This window comes from Camellia sinensis, chromosome 2 (assembly GCF_055761805.1).
Source record: "Camellia sinensis isolate YWXY chromosome 2, ASM5576180v1, whole genome shotgun sequence".
Taxonomy (NCBI): domain Eukaryota; kingdom Viridiplantae; phylum Streptophyta; class Magnoliopsida; order Ericales; family Theaceae; genus Camellia; species Camellia sinensis.
Window position 1 is genome coordinate 61686695 of NC_138962.1, and position 25101 is coordinate 61711795.

Consider the following 25101-nt stretch of genomic DNA (forward strand, 5'->3'; position numbering starts at 1 on the left):
TCCGAGCAATGAAGAAGCAACCAACATGAACGTTGAAGATGGCGGAGCCGATGTGAAAAAAGAAATGGTTGACGATGCTCATCGCAATGACATGGTTGGTGATGTTGAACATGCTATTCTGGAACAGAAATTTGATTCGGTCGAAGATGGAGAAGATTTCTACAATGCGTATGCTAAAGCCAAGGGATTTAGTATACGAAAATCCAGATTTAACACAAATAAAGAGGGAAAAGTCGTTAATAGGCTATGGTTGTGTTCAAGGGAAGGTCAGAGATCACCAAAATACTTGGACCGTGTTGCTGAGAAGAGTAGAGCTCCCAAGGCACTAACAAGAGTAGGTTGCAAAGCCCAATTTCGCATATGGTACGATGCGGATGCTGGTGAAGGGGGAAAGTATGTTGTGACTCACTTTGTCGCAGACCACAACCATGAATTGGCGGAACAACACTGTGTGATGTATCTGAGGTCACATCGCAGTTTAAACAGCGCTGACAAAGCTCAAGCAATGGCTATGCGCAATGTCGGTGTGAAGACTAGCCAAATCATGGACTATATGGTAAATCAGTCCGGGTCTTATGAGAATGTTGGTTTCACCCGTACGGATCTGCACAACCATATTCAAGCCGAACGTAAAGCAGAGGTTGAGGATGGTGGTGCGCAGGGTGCGTTGGTTTACCTATGCGCAAAACTTGATGTTGATGCACGTTTTTTTTACAAGTATGATGTGTGTAACGATAACAAGTTACAAAATCTGTTCTGGGCAGATTCGAAATCGCAGGCCGACTACGCAAAGTTTGGTGATGTGTTGATATTTGACTCAACTTACAGAACCAATGTATACAAGAAACCTTTTGTCATATTGGCTGGTGTGACTAACCACTTTAGGACCACGATATTTGCATGTGTTTTGCTAGCTAATGAGACAATTGAGACATACACATGGGTTTTGGAAACATTTATGGAGGCGGTGGGCAATAAAGCACCTGTGTCCGTACTGACAGATGGGGATAAGGCGATGCGAGAGGCAATCAGAAGAGTATTTCCAGACGCAAGACATCGATTATGTAATTGGCATCTTGGGAAAAATGTTGTTTCAAATGTTCACATAAGTGGCTTTGCACATGCTTTCAAGCAGTGTATGGACATGGAAACGGATGAGACAAAGTTTGAGCATGGCTGGACGACAATGGTCGAAAAATTTGGACTTCAAACCAACAGTTGGGTGTTGGAGACATATGAGAAGCGTCATATGTGGGTTGAGGCATATATGCGTGGACATTTCTTTGCTGGGATGAAGAGCACTCAGCGCTCGGAGTGTATGAATCCTTATTTCAATCCCTTCCTCCAACACAAATTGAAGCTATATGAATTTGTTAGGCACTATGATCGGGCTCTTGCAAGGATAAGGTATAACGAGGTTGGAGATGATGCTGAAACAAATAACACTTTTCCGGTATTGATTACTCCATTGCGAGATATAGAGAGACATGGAGCTGAGCTATTCACCCGAAATATATTTAGAATGTTCCGTGATGAAATCTTAGAAGATGGGAAGTTGAATGTCAAGGACGTGTTCCCTTTGCCGGATGGTCAGAAATGCTACTATATTCATAAGTACAAAGTGAATGACAGATCATGGATAATAACACACAGTCCAGTGGATGCTGCAATAAGATGTTCTTGCATGAAGCTTGAGTCGTTGGGGCTACCTTGATGCCACATGATATGTGTTATGAAAGCTGAAAATTTAACGCAAATTCCCCCAACTTGTGTGCTGCATAGATGGACAAGGGCTGCAAGCAAGGATGGCCAGCAATGGCCTTAACCCTCAATTGATAGCACTACAACACAGACGGCCCGGTATGGGATATTGAGTTCTTCCTACAACGAAATGTGTTTCTATGCCTCGCAATCAACGGAAGGTTTCAAAGAGGCTAGGGATGCATGTCTTCCGATGACGAGCCGGATGAAGGAGTTATATGAGAGGAATTTGAACGGTGGGAATGGAGACAAAGGGAAACATTCATTCCGTCAACAATTTGGAGTAGAAGATCCTGATGTTGCGAAGACAAAAGGGAACCCAGGACGGGCCTCGTCCAACTGTCGAAGACCAAGAAAATGTGGGAATTACAAATGCATTGGGCACACAAAGTGAACGTGTCCTAAGGTTCGGTTTAGCCGAACAGTGGGTACTAACTCAGATGCAGATACACCCCACATAACTGACCATCAGTATAATGTAGAGTCATTGCCCGTTCGCTGCAAAACTGGGTTGGTGGATCCAAGTACACCTCACATTAAGCAACGGCGACTATTTTGCGATGTTTCTCCTGATTCCAAGCAGTCTGTGGGCCAATACGGTAGTGTTGAAGCAGCAGTGTGGAAAAATGATTCGAACACAATTGATGAGGTGAATCAGGTAATTGTATAATTTGTATGATTTACTTATTTCCTTAATTTATTAGGTAGACAGTACTAGCTATTGAAAACACATGGAAATAATGTATGTAGTTTTCATTTTGCACGGATTGCTGTACGTAACGTGTAAATAATTGGTTATGTACAATGCCAGGAAATGGCACAACGTTACTTATGAACAAGGCCACGAGTTGTAAATTTCCCATATTGTTTAGAGTGATGTTGTCATTTGTGTTTGTAGTGACTTGTCATTTTGAAAACTAATTGAAGGTGAGGTGAGATATATATGGGTTGTCTGTGTATTGTTTTGGGTGGGAAATTAGCTTATGTATGTATTCCAAGATTCCTATTGCGGGTTGCTTGTTTCTGTTCCATATTTGGTTGGATCTAACTGAAGGGTTTTTTGCGGTGTGGTTTATCAACTAACGATGTGTTTCACTTCGTATTGATTTGTTATGACTTGTGTCGGTAAATTAGTATTATATTTCGAGTAAAAAACGAATTTTGTCTAAGTGGGTTTGCAAAATTACATACCAGCACATGCATTTTGTATATAATCCAAGTGGCAGTTAATTTTGGGTGTTACTTGGAGAAAGTAACCCAACGAATTCGTTAATTTATCTCCATGTCGATTGGTATATGAATTACGAGTTACGAACAGGAGTTGTGAAATTATTTAATGTTTACTATGGAAGTATGGGTTTATTGTTAGTAAAATTATGGTGGGCCTATATCGACAGCAAAGAAACAGTAATTTAAAGTTGACAAGTTCAAAAAGAAAATCAAGCAATTGTGGTATTGGTTCAAATGCCTGAAATGGATGAAGACTTCTTTCGATGAACTGATGGTAACAAAGTAGAAAGTAACAAAGTAGAAAGTAGAAAGTAGAAAGTAAAAAGTAAGTTGTTGTGTTGTTGTGTTGTTTGTAACAAAGTAGAAAGTAGAAGGGAAAAAACTACACAGAAGTTACAATGTAGAAAGTAAGTTGTGTTGTTGTTCATGTCCTCTCTCTCTGCAAACATTCTGCCCTTTATAGCTATAAAATTCCCACGACCCCATGATCTGCCAATTCTGCAACTGCTTCTGTGCAACTTCTGTAACTGCACGGTCATTTCCGTGTATTGAAACCACATAAAAGTTTCACTTGTACCTGTCGAAGTGCATATAATTGAAGTTGCCACATGTGCCCAGGTCCTTTTAGCCTTTCCTCGACAGTTACAGACTCCCAATTCGTTCATGTTTCCTCTTGGAGGGTGGCCACTAAATCCATGAGCACTGCCAGTAACTGCTCCAGCGTGTAAGTCAGGTGGCATGCAAGATTCAATGTTAGTTGAATAGAGCAGCTGTTGGGAGGATGTGGGAAAAATAGGTGCAAAGAGGAATTTTTAATCTAATATCCAATCAGAATGTAGCTGAAAATATGAGTGAACTTTTTTTTAAAAAAAAGTAGTTCCCATTTTTTTGATTATAAACCCGAGATGTATATTTTATTTTTGATATAAATAAGTTGTGTATTTTCGTTACGTAAAATATAGGACAACAATTGTGTTTAAGTCATTACAATACAGAAAAAGGTTATTTCAAACATATTTTCAAGTTTACCGACATTGAATATATTTTGATTAAATTACAGGGAAAATTCAATATTTGGCAGAGTTTGATGATTCATAGTCAGGGGCAGTAACAGTGAGTGGCCAAGTGTTGCGGTTCAATGGCCCAGTTTGCAAGGATTGTGGTTGTGTTTAGTGGACAATATTCTGTCGATTTTTGTCTCATAATGATGAGGGACATGCCCCACAATGGTGAAAAGGAAGGTCGACAAGGAAGAGTCAATATTTGGCAGAGTGGACTTGAAGATTCGAAGTCAGGGGGCAGTTACAGTCGCAGTTATGGTGTAGACGTGTGGGATCATGCAATGATGGGCCACAAAAACAGTATACGAATATCGAAACCAACGATCTCCGTTCTAGGCATTCCAAGTATACTAAACCTCCACTTCTATCTGTCGATCTCCCTTTTCTTGTGTTTATTTCATGGCCACCAACTGTTTGAAACTTCTGGACTACAGAGCAAGGCTCCTACTTTGTCTCATGCTTCCTCCTGAAAGTATGCCCACTAACTCATAATGATGAGGGACATGCCCCACAATGGTGAAAAGGAAGGTCGACGGGGAAGAGTCAATATTGGTTTTCAGGGGACTTGAAGATTCGAAGTCAGGGGGCAGTTACAGTGGCAGTTATGGTGCAGACGTATGGGATCATGCAATGATGGGCCACAAAAACAGTATACGGATATCAATACTAAACCTCCACTTCTATCTGTCGAGCTCCCTTTTATTGTGTTTATTTCATGGCCACCAACTGTTTTAAACTTCTGTCGACAGAGCAAGGCTCCTGCTTTGTGTCATGCTTCCTCCTGAAAGTGTGCCCACTAACTCCATGACTGGTGGTAAAAACTTCCCCTATCACTTCTAGGTGACCCACATGCAGAGAGCCCACTTTCAGGTCGTGGACATTCCTTCAGACTTGGCCACATGCCCTCGATTAAGTGGACCATCTGTTGACAGAGACTGGCAAAACTTGGTGCAAACAATGGGCCCCATGTTCAAGTTAAATATTACGGAAGTGATTGAGACCCCCTCAAATCACCACCTGCACCACCCCCACCCCCCCCACACACACACACGTGGGGGCTGCTAATTGGAGAAGGAAAAAAAAAAGAAGAAATTGAAAAAAAATAATAAAAAAAAGTGGCGAATCAGAGAGAGAGGGGGTCATGGGGTCCCCCCTTGTGGGGGTCCAAGTCATATGATATTCCACTGCCTGCAAACAAATATTACTAACGTACCCATCCATTCTTATTCTGCACGAAGGTCATAAAAAAGACAAATGAGAGTACGCATTTCATGAACTCGCTCAACAAAGCCCAGACAGCCCGTAACTCATGAATGACAGCTACCTTCCTCTTCAAATGTAACTGCTGTATATATATGCAAGATGATAACTTCAAGAGAAAGGTAACCGTCATTCAAAAGTTGCGTGCAATGGCAGGCAAGGTTATCCATTTCTACGAATGAGATTTTCTTCGTGAATTGCCTGAGCTTGTTGACTTTTCTGAATTTCTTCACCTCACCCTTACGACAGTTCGTGAAGTTGAAGAACTGAACAACGTAGTTAAGAAGTTGAACATCACCTGGGATGGGAGCACACTGTATGTGCACGCACAGTTGAGATCCCTCCTAAAGAGTTCACCTACAGACACGTCAACCACAGAAACAGAGGGCATTGACGATGCCCGGATGGACCACATCTTAGAAAAGTTGGATATTAGAGAAGGACTGAAGGCAAACTTCTTCCTTAATCTGTTAGGCTTGTCCGAGTCAGGTGGGGAGAAGGTATTGGTTTTCAGCCATCGTCTCCGGCCGCTTAAGTTGTTGGAAAAGCCAGCCATCAAGTTGAGGGCTTTAATTTCTTACTGAGCAACTTGGTTGCAGAGAATCAAGGTGGCTGCATCCTGGCCCATGCTCCATTACCTTCGGGTGCTCAGACAATGGGCAGATCAGAGAATAATACTTTTCCGGGCGTACAAGCAAGTTTCATCAATTGTATGTCACAATGAAACAAGCAAGACTGCCACTACCTGCCAACAAATATTACTAACGTACGCATCCATTCTCATTCTGCACGAAGGTCATAAAAAAGACAAATGAGAGTACGCATTCATGAACTCGCTCAATAAAGTCCACACAGCGCGCAACTCATGAATGACAGCTACCTTCCTCTTCAAATGTAACTACTGTATATATATTCAAGATGATAACTTCAAGAGAAAGGTAACCGTCATTCAAAAGTTGCATGCAATGACAGGCAAGGTTGTCCATTTCTACAAATGAGATTTTCTTCGTGAATTGCCGGGGCTTGTTGACTTTTCTGAATTTCTTCACCTCACCCTTACGACAGTTCGTGAAGTTGAAGAACTGAAAAACTTCGTTAAGCAGTTGAACATCACCTGGGATGGGAGCACACTGTATGTGCACACACAGTTGAGATCCCTCCTAAAGAGTTCACCTACAGACACGTCAACCACAGAAACAGAGGGCATTGACGATGCCCGGCTGGACCACATCTTAGAAAAGTTGGATATTAGAGAAGGACTGAAAACAAACTTCTTCCTTAATCTGTTAGGGTTGTCCGACTCAGGTGGGAAGAAGGTATTGGTTTTCAGCCATCGTCTCCGGCCGCTTAAGTTGTTGGAAAGGCTAGCCATGAAAGTGAACGCTTCAACTCTTGATTCAGAATTGGGTGTGGGAACGAATAGCTCTCTACAAAATTTGGAAATCGTCATCTTCATTTCAACTCTTTCAATTGGCTTTCCTATGTTTTAAGTTGAATACCATCAACTATGCATGAACTTCAGCACTGAAAGAAAGAGTTGTTTACTGTGTTACACGGACTCGGGTACGGGTGCCGGGTGCGGTATGTATGTACAGGTCCGACTCATTAAATCTTAACCCTACATTCAATGGTACGTAGTGTGGGGAAAAAATATCATATTTTTAATCTAATATGTGACATAAAATGGTACTATATGTAACTTACAGTGTCAAAATCACATTTATAGTAATTTGCACATATAATAATTGTGTTATATACAATTATATAAGAAGTGTCCGTTGAAAAGTATCCGACACATATCCCATACCCTTGTCCGACTCTCAGGTGTCCGACACAGGTATTTGATCTATTTTGAAGAGTCCGTGTACCACAGATTATTTCTAAACATAAGTTCCGGCAATATAAAATCACCGAGTACTACAAAATTGAAGGCAGAATTCAACCGAGTGTGCTACCTGTTACGGAAACAAGATTAGTCATTGTTTGTTTATCGAGTTTCTTATTTTTGCCTTTTTGGCTACTCGAAAAAAAAAATTTGTTTTTCCCGTGCCAACATTACACAAATTTTTTTTAAAGTCTTCTTTCGTTATATATAACCCAACCTAACAAGTTCGCCATGTAAATGCAGAACACCTTTTATGCTTGTTGCTAACTACTATGATACCTATGTTCAACTTACAGCACTGATAGCAGAGGGAAGACTTCCTATTCGAAAGGGAGAAAATACAAAAATCGAGTACAGAACAGTTCCTATTGGGTCCATTTCGGTTAGCAGAGGGAAGAGTTCCTATTCGAATAGCACAAAATACGAAAATAGAGTACAGAACAGTTCCCATTGGGTCGATTTCGGGCTGGGTGTGAAGGTATATGCGAATGATAGAAAACAAACAAGGAGACAGATAATGTATCAGCACGAAATAAAGGAAATACCAACCGGATCAGACGAACCGACGGTGGTGCTCGATTAACCCTTGCGGTTGTGCTTCATCGACAAAAATCAACTTAAAAAAAGTATTTATGCATCCACTTCCATGGCTAGCCTTCCCAAGAACTTAAGCTCGGCCCTCAAATATTTTTCTCTGTAAAACCCTACAGCTACGGGGAAATGGAACAACGAAGAGACGGGCAGAGAGAAAGACAAACAAAGAGAGAGGTCCGAGATGGAAGAGAGACGGACGGGCCGACGGAACTTACACCTCTTCTGAACACTTCGGCATTTTTGAAAATTTTATACTTGTTCTGACAACTTACACCTTTTAATGAAAACTGACATCATTTATAAATTAATTTTCTCCATAAAAGTTACACCTTGGAACTTATATCTTTACATTATTTTTCTTAATAAAAGTTACACCTTGGATCTTTTCTAAAAATGAAGCATTCAGCTTTATTGGGATTGGTCTTCTTTAGGAACTTATATCTTTTGTAAAAACGAAACATTCAGCTTCGATGATTGGTCTTTTTTGGGAGCTTATACCTTTTGTAAAAACTCACAAAGTTTACAACTATTCCTAAATTTTACACCTTTCCTAAAAATTTACACCTTCTCTTGGAAATATTTACAACTTCTTGAAAAATTACACATTTTGTGGAAAAACCTTTTTCATAAAATTTACACTTATTATTTCAAGTTACACCTTTAGTGAAAAACAAAACTTACATCTTTTCTATGGTCATTTACACCTTCTTCGGACAAACATACACCATATTTGAAAAGGTTATACCTTTTTTCAAATAATTTCTTTTAACAAACTTTATCAAAAGCTTATTTTCCATAAAGCGTGTAAATTTTCAAAAAAGGTCTAACTGTCTTCACCAAAGATGTAACTCCTATTTAAAAGGTGTAAAAATTTTTAAACATGTTTGCTTCACAAACGGAGTACCTTTTTAGAAGAGGTGTAACCTTTTCAAATAAGGTGTAAACTTGCTGAAAACATATTTTCCATAGAATATGTAAATTTTTTAAAAATGTGTAAGTTTTGCTGGCAGAAAAGTTGTAATATCCCATACAAAGTGTAAATTTTATGAAAAAAGTTATTCACAAAAGCAGTAACCATTCAGAAACGGTGTAAGCATTCCCACAAAAAGGTGTAATCATTCAGAAAAGGTTTATGTTTTTAACAAAAGATATAAATTTTATTCAAATACTCCTTCCATGCAAGGTGTATATTTTCAAAAACATGTATGTAGTTTTCACAAAACATGAAAGTTATGTCATAATGGTATAACTTCCCATTGAAGGTTTAAATTTTAGGAAAATATAATTCAGATTTCCATAAAAGCTGTAAGCATGTTCAGAAAAGATGTAACTTATTTCAAAAAAGGTGTAAGTTCTGTTCTCAGAAAAAGTGTAAGGTCCAATAAAACGTGTAAATTTTTTAATAGACATGATTTTTAATAAATTAGTAACTTCTCACAAAAGGTTTAAGTATTTCAACGAAAAGGTCTAAATTTTATAAAATAAATTATTTCACAAATGTGTAACCTTTCACAAATAGTGTAAGTTTTTTCACAAGGGATGTGAGTAACTTCGCAAAACGTGTAAGTTCCGTTTTTTCCCTCCCAAAACCTGGAAGTTCCTAAAATCCAATCACACTGTATTTGTCTTGTTCAAATAATGGCAATGTGAGAGAGAAGGGCGTTTCGGAGGGCTTGGCCTTTCTCTCAGTAGAACTCCGTTTCAGAGAAGACGAGTCTGGGAGGGCTTGGAATAGCGACTCCAAGTCTAAATCCAACCAAGTATGTCAATGTAAAAGAGAACCGTTTTTAATATAGAGCAACGGACAGAGAGAGAGAGAGAGAGAGAGAGAGATATAGACTGAGATCAACAGACATAGAGACCTAGATGAACACTAATCGACAGAGCAGCCACTCCGAGATCGACAGAGGGACCGAAATCGACAGAGATCGACGGAGAAGAGATCCACATGGACACAGACAGATCAAGATCGCCGGAGACAGACCGAGATAAACAGGGATCGACAGAGAGAGACCGACATCGACGGAGAATGGGCCGACATCGACACAGAGAGACCAAGATCGATAGCCAATCTTTCAAAAAACCTTTGATTTGCGCCGGCGGTGCCAGTGGAGGTGCCGATCTTAGAAGGCTATGAGCACCGGAGCCCACCGATGCTTGGGTGGTCAGCGGGGGTCACGAACCCTTTGATTTGTTCAGTGATTGTCTCAATTGGTTTATGAACACTTCGAAATGTTACTCTTTTTGTGTTTACTACTTTGAGATGAACATATGTTACTCCTTCTGTGTTTACGAACATGTTGAAATGAACCCTTTGTTACTCCTTTTCTGGTTATCAACACTTTGAAATGTTACTCCTTCATACTTTTCGTGAAAATATTTACACCATTTTTGAAAAGTTACTCCTTTTGTGTAAGAATTGTTGGCATAAGATTTATACTTTTTCTTCGAACTTACACCTTTTGTGAAAGCCCAACTTAAAGCTATTTCGGAAGTCACTTATACCTTTTGTGGAAAAAAAAAATTCATGAATTTTGCACCTTTTGCTTAAACTTACAACTTTTCCTGAAAATACTTACACCATTTTTGAAAAGTTACTCATTTTGTGTAAGAATTTTTGGCATAACATTTATACTTTTGTGCTTATATACTCTTTCACAAAAGGTGTAAGTTTGAAGAGAAAGTATAAATCTTATGACAAAAATTATTCCACAAAAGGAGTAACTTTTCAAAAAAAATATAAGCACTTCCACGAAAAGGTATAAGCTGAAGCAAAAGGTGTAAATTTGATGAATTTATTCTTTCACAAAAGGTATAAGTGACTTCCGAAAAAGTTTTAAGTTGGGCTTCCACAAAAGGTGTAAGTTCGAAGAAAATGTATAAATCTTATGGCAAAAATTCTTACACAAAAGGAGTAACTTTTCAAAAAAAATATAAGCACTTCCACGAAAAGGTATAAGCTTATGCAAAAGGTGTAAATTTGATGAATTTATTTTTTCACAAAAGGTATAAGTGACTTCCGAAAAAGCTTTAAGTTGGGCTTCCACAAAAGGTGTAAGTTCGAAGAAAATGTATAAATCTTATGCCAAAAATTCTTACACAAAAGGAGTAACTTTTCAAAAAAAATATAAGCACTTCCGAAAAAGCTTTAAGTTGGGCTTCCACAAAAGGTGTAAGTTCTAAGCAAAAGGTATAAATCTTATACAAATAATTCTTACACAAAAGGGAGTAACTTTTCAAAAAAAATATAAACACTTCCACGAAAAGGTATAAACTTAAGCAAAAGGTGTAAATTTGATGAATTTATTTTTTCACAAAAGGTATAAGTGACTTTCGAAAAACATTTAAGTTGGGCTTCCACAAAAGGTGTAAGTTCGAAGAAAAGGTATAAATCTTATGCTAAAAATTCATACACAAAAGGAGTAATTTTACAAAAAAAATATAAGCAGTTCCACGAAAAGGTATAAGCTTAAGCAAAAGGTGTAAATTTGATGAATTTATTTTTTCACAAAAGGTATAAGTGACTTCCAAAAAACCTTTAAGTTGGGCTTTCACAAAATGTGTAAGTTCGAATAAAATATATAAATCTTATGCCAAAAATTCTTACACAAAAGGAGTAACTTTTCAAAAAAAATATAAGCACTTCCACGAAAAGGTATAAGCTTAAGCAAAAGGTGTAAATTTGATGAATTTATTTTTTCACAAAAGGTATAAGTGACTTCCGAAAAAGCTTTAAGTTCGGCTTTCACAAAAGGTGTAAGTTCGAAGAAAATGTATAAATCTTATGCCAAAAATTCTTACACAAAAGGAGTAACTTTTCAAAAAAAATATAAGCACTTCCACGAATAGGTATAAGCTTAAGCAAAAGGTGTAAATTTGATGAATTTATTTTTTCACAAAAGGTATAAGTGACTTCCGAAAAAGCTTTAAGTTGGACTTTCCCAAAAGGTGTAAGTTCGGAGAAAACGTATAAATCTTATGACAAAAATTTTTACACAAAAAGAGTAAGTTTTCAGAAATAGTGTAAGCACTTCCACGAAAAGCTGTAACCTTAACCAAAATTTGTAAATTTGATGAATTTTTTTTTTCACAAAAGGTATAAGTGACTTCCGAAAAAGCTTTAAGTTGGGCTTTCACAAACGGTGTAAGGTCGAAGAAAAAGTATAAATCTTATGCCACAAAGAGATGTAAGTAACTTCGCAAAACGTTTAAGTTCCGTTTTTTTTGTAAGTTCCTAAAATCCAATCACACTATTTGTCTTGTTCAGATAATGGCAATGTGAGAGAGAAGGGCGTTTCGAAGGGCTTGGCCTTTCTCCCAGTAGAACTCCGTTTCAGAGAAGACGAGTCTGGGAGGGCTTGGAATAGCGACTCCGAGCCCAAATCCAACCAAGTATGTCAATGTAAAAGAGAACCGTTTTTAATATAGAGCAACGGACAGACAGAGAGAGAGAGAGAGAAAGATAGACTGAGATCAACAGACATAGAGACCTAGATGGACACTAATCGACAGAGCAGCCACTCCGAGATCGACAGAGGGACCGAAATCGACAGAGATCGACGGAGAAGAGACCCACATGGACACAGATAGACCAAGATCGCTGGAGACAGACCGAGATAAACAGGGATCAACAGAGAGAGACCGACATCGACGGAGAATGGGCCGATATCGACACAGAGAGACCAAGATCGATAGCTAATCTTTCAAAAAACCTTTGATTTGCGCCGGCGGTGCCAGTGGAGGTGCCGATCTCAAAAGGCTGTGAGCACCGGAGCCCACCGACGCTTGGGTGGTCAGCGGGGGTCATGAACCCTTTGATTTGTTCAGTGGTTGTCTCAATTGGTTTATGAACACTTCGAAATGTTACTTCTTTTGTATTTACTACTTTGAGATGAACATATGTTACTCCTTCTGTGTTTACGAACATTTTGAAATGAACCCTTTGTTACTCTTTTTCTGGTTATCAACACTTTGAAATGTTACTCCTTCATACTTTTCGTGAAAATATTTACACCAGTTTTGAAAAGTTACTCATTTTATGTAAAAATTGTTGGCATAAGATTTATACTTTTTCTTCGAACTTACACCTTTTGTGAAAGTCCAACTTAAAGCTATTTCGGAAGTTACTTATACCATTTGTGAAAAAAAAAATCATGAAATTTGCACCTTTTGCTTAAGCTTACACCTTTTCCTAAAAATACTTACACTATTTTTGAAAAGTTACTCATTTTGTGTAAGAATTTTTGGCATAACTTTTATACTTTTGTGCTTATATACTCTTTCACAAAAGGTGTAAGTTTGAAGAAAAAGTATAAATCTTATGACAAAAATTATTTCACAAAAGGAGTAACTTTTCCAAAAAAATATAAGCATTTCCACGAAAAGGTATAATCTGAAGCAAAAAGTGTAAATTTGATGAATTTATTCTTTCACAAAAGATATAAGTGACTTTCGAAAAGCTTTAAGTTGGGCTTCCACAAAAGGTGTAAGTTCAAAGCAAAAGGTATAAATGTTATGCCAAAAATTCTTACACAAAAGGAGTAACTTTTCAAAAAAAATATAAGTACTTCCACGAAAAGGTATAAGTTGAAGCAAAATGTGTAAATTTGATGAATTTATTTTTTCAGAAAAGGTATAAGTGGCTTCCGAAAAAGTTTTAAGTTGGGCTTCCACAAAAGGTGTAAGTTCGAAGAAAAGGTATAAATGTTATGCCAAAAATTCTTGAGTAACTTTTCAAAAATGGTGTAAGTATTTTCAGGAAAATGTATAAGCTTAAGCAAAATGTGTAAGTTTTCGTTTGTTTACACCTTTGGTAAGTCAACTCACAAAAGGAGTAAGTGTTCATAAAAGGTGTAAATGATTTCATAGAAGGCGTAAGTTTTCAGAAAAATGTGTAACTTTTTAGAAATCAGTTACGCCTTTCTCTGAAATTCCTTACGCCTTTCGTGAAAATATACCCCTTTTGTGAAAACTTATACATTTTTTGTGACCATTTACACCTTTAGTCATATAATATATTATTTTATTAATTTACCTGGAAAGTGACCCGCTTAGCAGGTCACCAATGTGTAAGTTTTCAAATATTTTGATATAACCCAATACATACAAATGTGTAAATGTAAAATAGAAGGGTGTAAGTGCCTTGCATACCATATGCAAGGCACACTTAAGAAAAGTCCTTATCTTAAATATCTATTAAAGATAATAATGAATCTTTGTAATTATTATTGAAATCTGCCACGTAGCGCCTTTTCCTCTATAAATACGGAGGCGCCTGGAGAGAGAACGGAAAGAAGAAGGAAAAAGAGAAAAAGAACAAAAAGAAGAAAAGGAAAGAAAGAGAGGAATAGAAGGAAAGAATAGTGGAAGATGAAAGGGTTTTTGAAAACGGAAAGAAAGAGTAAGATACTAAAGTTAAGGTGAGTTATATTATACCTTGAGTCACCAAAATATATTTTACGTATGTTTTAACTTATCAAAATCTATTTTATACAAGTTATATTTTATTAGTATATTTATAAAAGTTATGTTTTATAAAGGTTTCAGTTACGTGGATTATTTTATGAACCCTATTTGCTTAAAAGGAAACTCATGGATATGTTTGTTTTACTTTTAAAAAATATTTGGCTATGACCTTATATGAAAATATGTTTTGTGAGTACCACCACGGGAGTCCCATGTCTTGGGGGATTTAAATAACCATTGGCTAGTGAGTCCCATGCCTTGGGAGACTTAAATAACCATTGGCTTAGTAATTGACCACTTTGTGGTCCAGTGTTTGTCGTGGATCCATTGACCAGTGTAGTGCTTGGCACTTAGTGATGTACCATGGTTATGGTTGTATAGTGATTTCCGTATTACATGTTATATGTTAAATGATCTGAAGTATATGTCAAATGATTTCCGTATTATGTATGTTATGTATCAAGCTCTTTTTGGCCCAACTAATTATCCATGGTGAATTTTATGCCTTATACTCTTAGTATAATATTTATCACTCTGCCATGAGCTTATAGTTTTTTACCACTTTCAGGTGACATGTCAGGATCAGTGTGTGGGGTAGGCACAAAGCACTTTTATTGATGTATTTTTTTTATGTAAATATCGACCTTTTTGGTCAATACATTTTGTAATAAAAATAGAAACTCCAATGATTATTTTAGTACCCTTATTTAAATATTTCTTCCGCTTGCATTTATTAATTTGTTTAAAGATTTGGCCGGAGGTAATCTCGGTTACTGGCCATCACGATACTTAACCCTTAGGTACGGGGAGCGGATCGTGACAAAACAACTATGCCTCCGTTTGGGAAGTGGGTTGGCTTTTTGGCTTTTTAGCTTTTTTGGCTATTTTAGCCTGGACTAAAAAGCTTGGTTTGGGAAGGGCTTTTTGGCTTTTTGGCTTTTTTGACTTTTTTTGTGAGAGAAGAATGTAATGATTATAGGTTGGATATGATGTTTTGTTTGTTATGGCTAAAATAGCCTATTTTGTTTTTTGTGGCTAAAATAGCCAAAAAAGCCTGAAAAAACCCTTGCCAAACGGAGGTATAGCAGCAGCATACAAGACTACCAATCTTAAATACATACATATGAAAAATAAAGAAAAGAACATGTAGAAAATGAACATAGAAAGGGGTTTCAATTTTGGGTTTCATAGATATAGGAGGGGAAGAGTTGAAGATAAAGAGAGAGAGAGAGAGGGTTTATGAGTTGCACAGAAGGGGAAGACGGAGAGACAGAAGGATCCATACCTTGAGGAAGAGGTTAGATGGAGGAGTTGCAAACAACACTGAAGGAGAAGATTGATTTTGCATTGAAGGAATAGATCGATTTCGCGCTGAAGGAGCAGATCGATTTCGGGGGAGAGACTTTCACTGTAGACTTTGGAGAGCCTTCAATAACTCTCCAATTGAAGCTAGTGGAGAAGGCACGAAGGAAAATAGGAAGCCCTTTAGCCAGCCCATTGAAGTGAGAATATTAGGGTAATATTAGCTAAAATGCCTAACAGGACCAATATGACTCTTCCCTTGGAGTTGCTCTTAGTCACGTGTATATAAGTCTCTTAGACACTCTCCTTACAAACTAGTTTTCAATAGTGAGTTTTATTCAAGGGGATCAGATGGGTGCGGCTTTTGCGATTCAAGCCACGAAGGGAGTGACTTATAGACTGAATAAAAGCGTCTAAAAAGGTATTGAATGTCCATAATTGAATGAAGCCACTAGACGGGAAATGCCTACCACCATATCAATGTTGACAGAGTATGCCGCTGTAAACGTCGTTGATTGTGGAGTGTGATTGTGGTATATTAATGATCCCACACTGGTTAACATTGGTCATGCACATATAAACCTCTTAGGTATCCTTTCCTTACAAGTTGATCTTTAATGGTGAGTTATACCCATTAAGTTAAAGAGTGATATTAGGAATCACAAATAATTTATCAAATTTTCTATCAAACCTCTCACATTGATGTGAAACCCACACACATATAGGTTTGTGTGGGTTGTGTGGGTCTCACAACCATATGAGAGGCTTGGTAGAAAATTTGATAGATTATTTGAGGTCCATAACATTTTTCTAAGTTGAATTATAATTTTTATAATAAAAGTTATGAATTATAAAATTATGGTGTACATTCCTAAAATTATGAATAATCAAAAAAAAAAAAAATTGATGATAAAAATTATATTTTTTGTTAGAAGCAAAATATTACACATTTCGTAATAAAAAAGCTACACATTTTGTGATAAGAGTTTTACCTTCTTTTTTTCTTCTTTTTTTTTATTCTTCTTCTTCTTCTTCTTTTATTTTATTTATTTATTTATTTATTTTTTTTGGGGGGGGGGACATATGATAGTTTTCTTTTTCATTTTCATTTTTGTACGGATTTTCTTAGTAAAGGAAACTACAAATAAGTTTATTTGGTTAAAAATATTTTAATAAGGCAGTGGCTTTGGTCCAGTCCAAGATCAGACTGGATCGTGTTGTTAGGTTCGTGGGGGCCCACCACGGGTTCTGTTTTGATAATCCGAACCGTTCAATGTGTAGAACTCATCGAGTACTATATGCCTATAAAAAATTACATTGATCGGATGTCGATAGCTATGTGAATAAAACAGTTTTTTATCAACCGTTAATTGTTTCACCGTCCATTTTTTTTTATACAAAACTGATTTGATCACATAGCTATTGACATCCGATCAACGTAATTTTTTACAAGCATGTAGTACTCGACGAGTTGTACACATTGAACGGTTCGGATTATCAAAACGAGCCCAAAAAATAGGCCCCATGAACCGAACTGGACGGGTCTAGTCTTGTTCTCAACTTGAGACAAGCTGGACCCTTTTAATAAATATAGGGTGTAATAGTGGTAAAGCCAGACAAATTATTTAGAAAATACACTTATTAATTACAATTTTAAAAAAAAATTCTCATAATTGATAACTGTTACCCAAAAGACAACTTAAGAGAGGGGTAAATTAGGTTTTTATAATTAAAATTAATAATACCCTAATAAAAATTATGACTAGCACAATAGATAAATATAATTAATGAAATAAAAATAATTAAAACAAGTGTCTTAACAATTATGTTAGTTAATGATTTTAGCACAGTAAAAATGTGAAATATAGTTATGGCAATTTAAAATAAAATAAAGAGATAAGGGAGAGAGAGGCAAACAAATATATAGTGGTTCGGCTTCAACTCGGCCTAAGTCCACTCCTCAAGCTTCACTTGAGATTTTTCACTATACTCTAACTTCACATGGTGCTAGCAACCTTTTCACAGATGGAGCAATTCTCCACAGATTTTACACTGACTTTCTAAGTCAAGAACACTGAGTGTACTACACTCTTACAAGGTTGAAAAGAAGATATTTTTGTTTTCACAGAAAGTTACAAGAATTATCTCTCAAAGGTAGATATAAAAATGAAACTCTGATTTTTCTGTAAACCTCACACAGGAAAAATGAGCTTAAAGCTATAAGGCTCAGTGTATAATTTCTGAGAATAGATGTGAGTGATTATAAATCAAAGAATATTTTCAGATTTTTATAACTTGTTTACATTAGAGGCTTTGGTATATATAATGAAAATTATAACCGTTTATAGCCGTTGTAGTCATTTGAATTTATAACCGTTTATAGCCGTGGTACTCCATCATTACTAATTTGAATATCTTCCACTCCATTATTACTAATTTGAATATCTTCCACTTGAACCCTTTGAACCTTTTGAATTGCTGCTATGCTGGGCTGTTTGAACATTTGTTTTGGGCTGTTTGAACTCTTGATTTAATCAAATATTGAATACATTCTAACAACATTTAAGATAAAGGTTTATATGAGAAATAATGGGACAAAATAAATTTTGATTTTATTAAAACATAAAATCATCAAAATAAATATTGATTCTATTTTTTCCTTTCAAATAAATCATCAAAATAAATTTTGATTCTATTTTTCTCTTCCAAATAAATTAAAACATAATTAAATAAATCATCAAAATAAATAAGTCTAACAATAACAATACATAAGATTTTTTTTTTTTGTTCGATTAGTATTAAACACAAAATCTTAACTATTTAATACAAAATTTTCATTTTTTTTATTACAATTGACCTTGTGAAATATCAGAATTAAAAATATTATGTCATTTATAACTAGTGTATTATAGAGAATACAAAATAATCTTAAATGTCTTATGATAGATTATATAATAATATACAAATGATAGTGATACTACATCATTATCAATTATGGTATCTCTAACTAGTAGTAAAATAACACACGGAAGGTAAATTCTATTTGTTAAATATAATTAAAAATTTAATAATTTCACTTTTTATAGTGAAATTAATTATGTTTACATGTAAGTGATGATATAATATCACTATTATAGTAAAAAAATTTACAAATTGTCATACATAATAATGTGACTTTATTTTGGACCCCTCATAGATCCGTCCCTAAGTTTAGTGTTTTTTTATTATTTTTTTAACGTGTGATAAAAGTTGTATCCTAAAAAAAAAATTATGGTACAAATGATATTGTAATGTAATTTTTGGGAAAAGCTTTATAATTATGTAAAATTTTGATACTGATTGCGTTTTTGCTAAATCTCAAGAATTATCAATATAATTTATTTAAAAAAAATTACTTGGGCGAGAATACCAATGTAGTACAAGCCAAATACAATAACGACAAAGGCCGCAATCGGAGAAAAGACTTATCTTTTAATCCTGATAGAAGATTTAAAACTATTAAAAAAGGAAAATACAAAACTACCCAAATAAAAGGTTTCTTAGAAAGTGGAGCGAGAATGGTATTTGCTTTTTCTACCTTGTTCTTTTTATCATTGCCCTGATAATATTAAATAAATAAGAGGAAATTAGTGATAAATTTAACTTAGAAAGTGTCTAAAGTATTAGAATATTTTTTTATTGACAAAAAGTTTAGCTTTTGTGAAATAATTTGATAAAAGATCGTTTTACTTGTTTTGAAGAATATTTTGTTTTTAATTTTACCTCTTAATTTATCTTGACTATCTGTTCAAATTATTTTCTATCTGTTGAAATTATTTTTATTTATTTTAATATTTTATCTGTTAAAATTCTTATCTGTTTAAATTTTTTTTATCTGTTGAAAATTTTCCTAACTATTCAAATTTTTTTATCTATTGAAAATTTCCTAACTGTTCAAATTTTTTGACTTTCTATTGGACTATCTATTCAATTTTTTCCCTTTATCTGTTTAAATATCTATCCAAAATTTATTATATATGTTTACATGTAAGTGATGATGTAGTATCACTATTGTAGTAAATTTTTTTTTTACAAAATTGCCATACATAATAATGTGGCTTGTTTTAGACACTTCATAGATTGGTCTCTAACTGTAGGTTTTTTTTTTTTTTTAAATAACGTGTGATAAAAGTTGTACCCAAAAAAAAAATTATGGTACAAATGATATTGTAATGTAATTTTTGGTACAAATTTTTGGGGAAAGCTTTATAATTATGTAAAATTTTGATAGTAATTGTGGTTTTGCTAAATCTCAAGAATTATCAATATAATTTATTCAAAAAACATTTACTTGGGTGAGAATACCAAGTATGTGTCCATCAATTCAAATCCAAAAAATGGAAATCCGGGAACATGCTCATCAAGTTAGATCTTGAAAAGGCTTTCGATCGTCTTGAATGGGGTTTCATCAGACAAGTCTTAACCTTTTTCAACTTTCTTTCCCTCCGGATCGACCTCATCATGTCTTGTGTTTCCACGACATCCATTGCTATCTTGTTTAAAGGTGGTATGATTGATTCTTTTACACCCACTACAGGCATCCGTCAAGGTTATCCCCTATCCCCATACATTTTCATTCTATGCCTTGAATACCTCTCCATCACCATTAACAAGGCTTGCGACGAAAAACTTTGGGCCTCAATCAAAATAAGTATGAGTGGTTCGCAACTATCTCATCTCTTCTTTGCGGATGATCTCATTCTCTTCAGTAAAGCTATTGAAAGAAAACTATGAGTGTATCAAAAATATCCTCAAAGACTTTTGTACCAAATCAGGCCAGAAAGTTAATTTCCATAAATCAAAAGTCTTCTTCTCGGCCAACCTCAATGTCGAAATCCAAGATCACCTTGCCCTCTACCAATCTTGGTAATTATCTCGGCTGCCCTATCCTTCATAACAGACCCAACAGAGCCACTTACCATTTCCTTGTGGAAAAAATTCAATTCAAACTTGGTGGTTGGAATTGGAAGAGCAAATTGTTATCTAGAGCTGGCCACACCACTCTCATTAAAGCCATAAATGTCGTCATTCCTTCTTACATTATGCAATGTAATTACCTTCCATTTCCACTTGTAAAGCTCTTGACAAAATCAATAGGGACTTTCTTTGGGGTTCAAATTTTGAGATCCGTAAAATCCATGCTATCAGTTGGGACACTATGACCAAACCAAAAAACTTTTGGGGTTTGGGTATTAAGCAATCCAACCTTGTTAACTGTGCTGTGATGGCTAAATTAGGTTGGCGTTTGCAACGTAATAAAGAAGCTTTGTGGGTCTAAGTTTTTTGTGCAAAATACAACAACCCTAACCTTAGAACTAATAGAGTTTCGCCGACTTGAAGAGGTATCCAACAGTATCATCGAAAAATGAACCAAAATCCTTCTTAGAAATGGCTTAAACATTTCCTTTTGGCTGCATAACTGATTGGCCATTGGTATACTTAGGAATGTTATTTCTGGTCCTCTTATTAGGGATGAAGATTCTTTGAAATTAATGACTGTTGGTGTAATAATTCATGGGACCTCTCCAAAATCTCATTCGTTCTTGTAACAACCCCAATCCATGATTAACGTTGATCCATGATTTCATATGTTGAATAGTTATTAAGATCAAATTCTGAATTAATTACATGTGTGTAGCATTATTTGTGTTTATATCTGTTTAACGTAGAAAGATCTGTTCGTAGTTATGTTTTGGTTTGCGAATTGAAGGCCTTATCAGCATCCGATTCAGAAATTGACTTGATTTATGTATTAATTAAAAATTTTAGAATATTATGGTAGGTTCAATTGAAATTCTATTCAGAACGAATTAATTAGGATTAAATGATGTGGATTAGTTATCTAAGCTTAGCTTAATTAAATATTACTCATCAAGCCTTATATAAGGCTTAAGTTGATTTTAGAACCTCACTCACACTTCCATTTCATCTTCCTTGAGGCCCAAACATAAGAGAGAAAGAGAAAAGTGGGACTTGAGCTCGATTAAGGAGATTGCTAGAGAATTTGGAGGAATTAACTTGAACTTAGCTAGAATTTGAGTCATTGGGAAGAATCACTCTAGAACTCAAAGAATTGAGACTTATAGATAAGGAATTCAACCTTTGAATTGTGTAATTACCTCATTTATGTTATGAGTTCAAAGGAAATGAAAGATTAGTGCATGAAATGAACTAAGGAAATGAGAAAGAAGAAGAGTAGAGCTTGCATGTGCATTTCATGGTGATTTTTAAAGTTGATTTCAAGTAAATTCTCCATGTATGTCATATTCTCAACTTAATTATGAAACCTCATATTGTTTTCCATCAATTTGCCTCAATTGATCATGTTTTGGAAGCTTTGAAGTCAAGAAAGTTCTTGCATCTAAGTCCATGTGTTGTTTTATAAGTTTCAAGTTTGATTTTACTCAATTGTCATGTTGTTGGGCCTTGATTTCATGAAATAATCCTTAAATCTTGATATTTTACAAGTTCCTAAATGTTTTCCAGAATTTTGGCCCAAGGAGATGAGTTTTGAGACATGGAATTCGAGTTTGGAGCTTGAGAGACCAATCTGGAAATTCCAGAATTTTGATTTCCGCTCGAGCGTGAGATTCTGCGCTCGAGTGGCCACCTTTGTTTTTGTTCTCCGCTCGAACGACCAAAAGTTCGCTCGAGCGTGAATTTCATACTCTCAGAAGTTACTTGTTTTTGCAGGTCGTTCGAGCGACAAGAGTTGCACTCGAGCGTGGGAATGAGTCTTACGCTCGAGCGACCATCGAGCGCGAAAATCGCATAACCAGTATTTTTGTTCAAAGTTTGCATAACGCTCGAGCGGAGGAAGTTACGCTCGAGCGTCTCCTCACTCATTGCATATCCGCTCAAGCGGGGGAAGTTGTGCTTGAGCGGAACCCCTATTTTCAGAAAAATTGACCAAGTGTTTACAAATGCATTTTTGCATCCTCGTTCCATCCTAGGCATTCCTAGGCCAAGATTAAGGCATAATAATGAGGGTAAAATGTAGAAACACACTATAAATAGAGCGTAATGGATTAGATATATTCCAACATGTGTTTCAAGTGTGTATTTGTTATGTGTTAATGTAGGTCACGTGCTGTAAACCGTTTAATTAGTCTACTCTGTCTGTCTGCACCCAAAACCAACTGTGAGTAATAACTCTATAAAGTTATGTTTAACTTTAATTATTTTCTAATGCTATGAAATAATCAGTTTTCTGAAATGATATGTTATGTACAATGAATGATTGTCCGATTTCTAACAATGTATTCGTGGCATCCTTAGCATCATGTAATATCTGTTAGTTGTTACCCGGTATCGGAGGTTCCATTATGGAACTTATTATGTCTGTCGTCTGTTACCCATACCGAAAGCTCTATCATGGAGCTCAGCATATATATTCTCTGTTACCCAGATCTGGAGGTTCCTTCATGGAACTGGTTACTCATAATCACCACATGTTCTGCATCTATTCTGTATCTGCTCTGTTAGCGCTAATGGATGTACCACGTATAATTAAGCATGAACTCTGATTTCTGTATATGTTTTGTATAAGGATATGAATATGAATCTGCTTATAAATCGGAATTATGATTTTTGAATCAGGACTAGACTTCATTCATTAAATCCTTTACTTCGTTATTATTCACTAGGTTTCCGCTCACTATTTATATTATGTATTTAGGTGATCAGACATGTGACCAGGCTCAGAGTTGAGGACCTGGCGTCTTAGTTTTTGGTAGCCAACCTTTGTGCCTCCTGAGGAGGTTTTGGAATAAGTCAAGTTTAGTGGCTGTTTTTGTAATGGCCCAAAACGCATGTCACAATTATTCTTAATTAATTATGCGATAATATGAATTAATTGGGGAATATCTGTTTGAATTAGAAAAATATCTGTCGAGACTACAACTTCGAGACTGAAATTGACGACCATAATGGGTTCAGAAAACGAAATTGAACACGCCTATATGTTACCGGGAATTTTTAGAGCCATTTGGAAAATTTAATTGAGAACTGATTTTCGTCTGATTCATTAAGCCATGTTTGGCTCAACTTTTAGGGACAAATATATATAACTAAATGTATGGACCCTTGTTTGACTTAACACAAAGGAGAAGAAAAAAAAAATCTGGGAAAGAGAGAGAGTTCTAGAGAAAAGAAGAGATCAAGAGAAAGGAAGAGAGGAAGAAAGGGTTTGGGCCAAATCTTCTCCAATTAGCTACCTAAGGTAAGAATCTTCTTCTAATTTCTTGAAATAAGGTTGATTCACCCATGATCTTATGGTAAGTAAATGGAATTAAGGGGAAATTATGTCTAATTGAGAGTATTGTGTTGTATTTTAACCTAGGATGCATATATGAGCATACATGGCATATTATTATGAAATTCATGTTTAGAATCATGTTTTTCCTTGCATGATTGTCATATTTGAGGAGAAAACTCCATGGATTTGAGAAATGAAACTTTTATGTGCATGTATTATGATTTTCCATCTCAATTCAAGCTTTGATTCTTTACATGATGCATTTGGGTTTTGTTTAGAAGTTTTGATGTTTAAGTTGAGTTGTTTTCAAGTGCTTAGGCCTTGTTTTCATAAATTTGATGTTGTTTTTGCAAAGGAGGGAGACCCACGGTTTAGCAAAAATTCGGACTGGTTTTTCATCCAGACCACTTGAGCGGCCTGGGCCACCGCTCGAGCGGCCAAACAGTGTTTTGGCTACTGCAGTTCCACCGCTTGTGCGGCCTGGGCCACCGCACTAGCGGCCAAGCCACCGCACGTGCGGCCTGGGCCACCGCACGTGCGGCCAAACAGTGTAATTTTTCCAATTTTGTTTTTGTCTCATTTTCTGACTTCCGAGCCTTCATTTACTTGATTTTCACATGTCATTTGCATCTATTAGCATCTCATAAATATGAAACAAAGTAAGAAAAGAATAGAATCCACTAATTGATTCGATGGCAATATGTGTTAAGAAATTGTGCTATGAATGTCGGTATTTGTAGGTCAAACCTCGAAGACCGCGCAACCGGTTTTGGAAACCCATGGTGAGTAACATTTCTGTAAAGATATGTTAGTATGAACTATGTTCCAAATGTGATACGTTAAGTTATGTTTTTGAAATGTGATTTTGATTCTGTGAACGAATGTCCTATTTGTGAAACTAGTATGGCATCCACGGATAATCCCAAGTCATGGGGGACGGCACATTTGTGCGGGTCCATGACATATATGTGATACGAGATCTCATTAGCCACTTCATTGTGGTGATATGTGTTAATCGGTATCCGGAACCGATTCTCTAGTCGGAAGACGATATGTGTTATATCCTGTGAGATGTACCATTATGTTATGTTTTGATATGAATGATTATGAATTATTTGTTTTACGAATACGTTATATGTGGAATTCGGTCACTACCCCTTTACTTTAATGTTATTCACTGGGGTTTAGATCATTGTTTTTATATATGTATTATAGGTGAGCGTTCTGGGAGTCAAGCCTAGGCAGAG